Genomic DNA, 6,322 nt, shown 5'->3' on the forward strand with positions numbered 1-6,322 from the left:
AAGATTTGTATAGGAGAAAGATATAGAACAAAACAGTATAGGAAAGAAGAGTATGGAAGAATAGGCAGGAATACTTAATCTAGAGTTTGTATAGTCATTAAATATAATCAGGTTTTTGGGATTATTAATAATATTTTTTCCTTTACCAAAAAAAAAAATTATCCTAAGTAAAACAAAAGTGATTTTTCTAGGTAATTTTAAAAACTTGGGTGACCATCTAGGGAAAAATTCGTATATTTATCTAAATTTCTATTTTGATTCTGGCTCTAACGCCTTGCATTCTTCTCTGAACTCTTCTACATATGAAATTGGATACAATATATAAAGGCCTTCAGACTTGTAACTCACAATTGTATCTATTTGTAAAGGTTTTATAAAATCCTTACAAACTTAATTTTAGTTTTATGTCTCTTTTTATAAGATATATTCATTTTTTTACATAAAAGATTAGAAAAAATCACACAAGAAATCTGAAAAGTCATTTTTTTATTCAACTTATAAGTAGCCATAAAAGATTATTTTCTCTTTGTAACAATTGTCTTTTCATTTATTTTCATGTTCAGGAACGGTTTAATAGGAAAATAACAATTTCAAAAGTGTAGAAAGGAGGACTTGCATTAGATAATGCATAGAAAGCAAATCTTAACCTAAAAGTAATTAAAAAAAATATTTTAACTCATCAAGATAAAATTGTTTATGTCACCTCAAATAAAATACACTTGAAAAATTACTGATAATATTTTATAATTCTCTCCCTCCTCAGTACCTTCAGTCACTTCGGCTACAGTATCGATTGGTATACGCAACTATTAAAAAAAAAATGCTATAAGAAACTTAAATGAGCGTTGTCATCTCGTAAGAGAGTTGCTGGTTTTGATCAAAGAGGTACCTCCATTCATGCTACTTAACATCGCAAAGTTGGAGCCTAATTTAAGTAGGAAGAGAAAGTGTTATTGACATAACTCATCTTAACCTATGCAATGAAGAAAAAACAGACCTATTGAATTAATCAAATTAATGTTAGGCTGCATTGAATTAAACGATTCTAACTATTCAAATTCTTTAGTTTGTTTATAGCAACGAAGGGGTGTGTTGGTTAATTTAAATATGATTAATGTACTTATCAAAATTTATTTTATTTTTGGAGGGTATTATAATCCATTAAGTATAGAGGGGTATTTTGGTATTTTCACTTTTTGGTCAGGAGCTTCCGACATTTATAATAATATAGATTGGATCATCTTTTATAAAATAATTGGTGCTACTTATTGTTGCATGTATTTTATCATAATGGTATAAAACTATTATACGCGTGTACACTAAAATTCAACTGATAATAAGCGAAAAGAAAAATATAAATTGGTTGTTATATGATGTTGAAAATGTTCCCTATCCCATATGCACGGGGATTATTGTTCTTACTAAAATAAGGATTTGGATGGGCCGCCGTGCATTGTTGGTGCGGTGTCGGCATGCGGAAAAGAGTTAGTTGATGTTTGTTTTGTCTTATTAGATTTCAATTGTGCGTTATATATGAGTTACTCCTGCGTTTTTATCGCGCTGATTAACGACAAATACTTCATGTTCAGTATCCACAATAGGACGACTTCATGTTTGGTGTAATAGATGAGTACATTTAGACTTCTCTTCAAAATGAATTCATTTGTTTGAGGTATTTGATTTGTGAAGTTGAAAGTGTTACTTGTCCCATGGACGATGGATTGTCGTTACTGCGTGAAAAATAAGGATTTAGATGGGCCATGTAGTGCTTGTGGGATGTCGGCATTCGAAAATTGGTCAACGTTTGTTTCGCTTAATTTGATTTGAAGTTCTAACGCACACTACTCCATGTGCCTTGGCTATGAATGTACTGACGCGGCACATTCAAGGGAGGTGTGATGGTGCATGCTATAATTCGCGGATGATATAGTGCTAATTGACAAGACGTCAGGCGGTGCTAACGCGAAGGAGTAGAGGCGGACCCTAGAGTCAAAAGGTTTCAAGTTGAGTAGGACTAAAACAGAGTACTTGGAATGCAAATTTAGTGACACGACTCGTGAAGTGGACGTGGAAGTGAGGCTGGATTCATAACTCATCCCCCAAAAAGGGGAGCTTCATGTATCTCAGATCTCTAATCGAAGGTAATGGAGAGATTGACGAGGATGTCACACATCGGCTTAGAGCGAGGTGGGTCGAAAGAAGGCTCACTTCTAGGGTTTTATGTGATGAGAAGGTGCCACCATGACTTAAAGGCATGTTTTATAGAATGGTGGTCAGACCGACTATATTGGCATGGGACGGAGTACTGTTGTCCTGTTAAGAACATTCATGTCAAAAGATGAAAGTAGCATAAATGACAATGCTCAGATAGATGTGTGGACATACCAAGAGAGATAAGATTAGAAATGAAGATATTTGGGACAAGATGGGAGTGTCCCCCAAGGGGGATAAGATGCGGGAAGCTAGGCTGAGTTGATACAAGCATGTGAAAAGGAGGTGCATAGATGCCCCAAGGTGATGTGAGCGGTTGGTCATGGTGGGGTTGGGGATAGGTTGATGTAGGCCAAAGAAGTATTAGAGAGAGGTGATTAGGCATGGCATTGCACAGCTTTAGCTTATTGCGGACATGACCCTTGATAGGATGGTGTGGAGAATGGGAATTAAGGTAGAAGGTTAGTAGACATGTGGGAATATCTCCTTTGCATGACGGTAACATTAGTATTAGTCTCATATTTTCATACCTTCTTATCAGCAGATTCCATTTTCTATATGTTGGTTATTTCGCTTCGGTTATTCTATCACCGTGTCACCTTATCACCCTATCTTCCTGTTATTACTACTTGTCGTGTCGTTTCTTTTTTATTTTTCCCTTGAGTTATGGGTCTATAGGAGACAACCTTTATACCTTCATAAGGTAGGGATAAGGTCAGCATATACTCTATCCTCTCCAGCCCCACTTTGTAGTCTTACACAGTATTTGTTGTTGTTGTATATAAAGTAGGATGGATTTATATTTCTTCCTTGTGCTTCATAATTACATTAATTTATTTGCGGCTTGCAAGTTTAAGGGGAAATGCATATTGATTAACTAACTACAGTTAGACCATAGATTTTTTATTGAGATGATATATTGTTATTTAATAATAGTTAGTTAGTTGGTAGTTATGTTAGTTAATGTGATATCTTGTGACAGCTGGAAGCATAGTGGACTGCTTCGTGTGTGTATATATACGGTGTTGATATCAATGAAAGACTTAAGCTTCATTTCATCAAACATTTCACTCCTTCCTTCTCTCTCTTCTAATGCTTGGTTCTAGAAGCTTCACTGCTCCACCATTGCAGGGATGATCGAGCTCATTCCTGTTGATTTTCAGTGTCAATTTTGACATGGTATCAGAGCGAGGTTAATCCCGCATAGCGACTTTCATTCTCAATTCATCTCGTTGCTCGATTCTATTCGATTTCGAGTTTTGCCCTAATTTTTGGGGGTTTCATTTGCATGTTAGTAAATTGATGTGAGAAATTGTGATAATTGAAATCCTTTTGCTTTTCTTCATCAATTTTACTCAATCATGGCTGTTGTTGACCAAGAGAATTTGATCAAGGTGGAGACTAGTGCTACTGTTACTGCACGAGGCAAAGGCATCGATCCAAGCGATCCTCTGTATCTTCATCTGTCTGACAATCCCGGAGCTATTCACGTTTCAACTGCTTTTGACGGAACAGGGTACAGGTCTTGGAGAAGGAGTGTATTGAGGGGATCGTCTGTGAAAACAAATTAGGATTCACAAGTGGCGAGTGCAAGCAACAAGATCCTCTGTCACCACACTCTCGCCAATGGGAGCGATGTGATAATATGGTGACATCTTAGAGCCTAAATTCCCTTTCTAACAAAATTGCAAATAGTGTAGAGTATGCGAATGATGCTGTTCAACTTTAGAAGGAGTTGGAGGATCCTTATGACCAAACTAATGGAGCTATGTTATATCGAATTCAGAAGGAAATTAATAACCTTTCTCAAGGAACTCTTGATATTACTGCTTACTATACTAAATTGAAGAAGCTTTGGAAAGACTACTCTGAGCAAGAGGACTCAATGTAGATGTACCTGTATATGCGGTGCAAAGGAGAGCATGTATAAAGCTGAACAAGATGGGAGGCAGATACAATTCCTTATGGGATTGAACGAGGTTTTCACTATAGGTTGAGGCAGCAAACTTATGATGAGCCCATTGCCAAGTCTAGCACATGCTTTTTCACTTTTAGTTCAGGATGAGAAGCAAAGAGAAATTAGGCCAGTCAATCAATTATCAATTGAGTCAACTTCACTAAACGTGAATACATCAGGACAAGGTTCCTTCACGACAAATGATGTTTTATACCTCAATACCACACAAGAGGAGGGGGAGGGGTAATTTTTATGGTGACTAATTTTTCGCTTAAACTGATTATGGAAGGACCTGGTTCTTCTATATGTTCCTTCTGCTACTGTTGCGGAATAATAAATGTAGAAAGTAAAGCGCACAAGTATTTTTACGTGGAAAACACCCGGCTCAAAAGGTGAAAAAAACCACGACCTACTACTCAGTAGGATTTTCTGCAACACTTCACTAAATCAATGAGCCAAAATAGCATTTACAAAATGCTTTATAAACCTAAGGATTACCTCTAATCCCGTTGTAGCAACCAACCTCTAACTGTTGCGACAACTTCAAGTTAACTCTAACTTGAATACTCAAAGTACCTATTAAAATTGCTTCTAGATAAAGCTGAAAGGTACAATATGAAAACACCTACTACAATTGAACCAGAATAAAAGAAAGACACATAAAACTCTTTATGGAGCTGGTTCTTCAATCAGGTTCATGTAGCTTCAGGTTTGCACACTTGAATCACACACGAACTGCTTGCAAAAAGCCTTGCTATTTTGCTCTCAATTCACGTTTAACTTCTGTATTTTTGTGCAACACATGTAATGTGAGAACATCCTGCAATTTATAGAGTTAGTGGATGAAGAAATAGCTATAATTCTGATGCAACTCTTCCTTGGTGGAAGAGTTCTAGTTGATCTCAACTTCTAACTCCTTCCTTATCTTGGATAATGTTCTCTTTGAGTAAGGAGTCCTTCTCCTTATCAATTATGCAACCTTTTCGACCATGAGATATTAAATACACCAAGTTAAGCTTATCTCCTTCCCGTGCATCCCACATGCTCGAATCTGCCCGTTTTTGTGCACCTGAGGGATGGACCTGGTTCATGCCTGAGCTTCCTTTGTCAATCTTCAAAACTAACCTTCACTTGGGCCAACAACAAATTTTCCTGCAAATAACAATTACAATGGTAATACAAGAGCTCGACTCATATGTGACTTTTGTAAGAAGCCAGGGCATAGTAAGAAGAGATGTTACAAATTACATGGTTACCCACATATTGGTCAGAATTTTGGCCAAAACTTCACTCCCAAACACTTTCAAAATGGTCAAAATTATGGTTAGAATCCCAGATACAGTAAAGGTAAACCAATTGATAGAATATAAGCGTCCACCAACCAGGTTCTCTATCAGGTTCAATAGTACACTCACAACAGCAATTAATAAATGACAAGAGGAATTTTACGTGGAATTTCCCAGCTCAACGGGATTGAACACCACGACCTACGCTTGTAGGATTTCAACTTCACTACTGAGCAACTTTCAGATTACAACCTATGCAACCTAGGAATTAAACTCTTAATCCCTCACTAACTTGTAATACTCTATTACAAGCCACTTTGTAATAACTCTATTACAAAGACTTTACAACATGAATAACTCTAGCCAAGACTCAAACACACTGGTTTAAGGTTTTGCAAAGGGGTTCCTATTGAATTCTTCTAAATAAGCTAAGTAGAAATTAGAAGTAAGAACTTCAACAAAGATACAACACAACTAGGGACATATAATAACTCAATATAGGGAACTGGTCTGTTGCTATGTTGTTCTTTATTCTTGATGCCCTTAAGAATCACTTGCAAGATTGATACACACTTGAGAGAATGCTTGATGAGTTCTTGAATGTGCAAGTGATTTGTTTTACCTTTGCTTGATGTCAATATCTCATTTGTGACATCACTTGGATGATTCAAGCATGTTAGGCGTAGGGCATTCCCCATAAAGTTGACTGTTGCACCGTTTATTCACTGTACCGTGTGTAGGGAGCAAATTTTCCAGCTGGAGAGTTGACTTCGTACAGTCACCTCGGGAATGGGTACGGACCTGTTCCCTCAGCTGTTCCTTCAACTCTGGATATTTGAAACATATCCCAAACTGGAGACTGTTGATC

Source organism: Nicotiana attenuata, unplaced genomic scaffold (genome assembly GCF_001879085.1).
Source record: "Nicotiana attenuata strain UT unplaced genomic scaffold, NIATTr2, whole genome shotgun sequence".
Taxonomy (NCBI): domain Eukaryota; kingdom Viridiplantae; phylum Streptophyta; class Magnoliopsida; order Solanales; family Solanaceae; genus Nicotiana; species Nicotiana attenuata.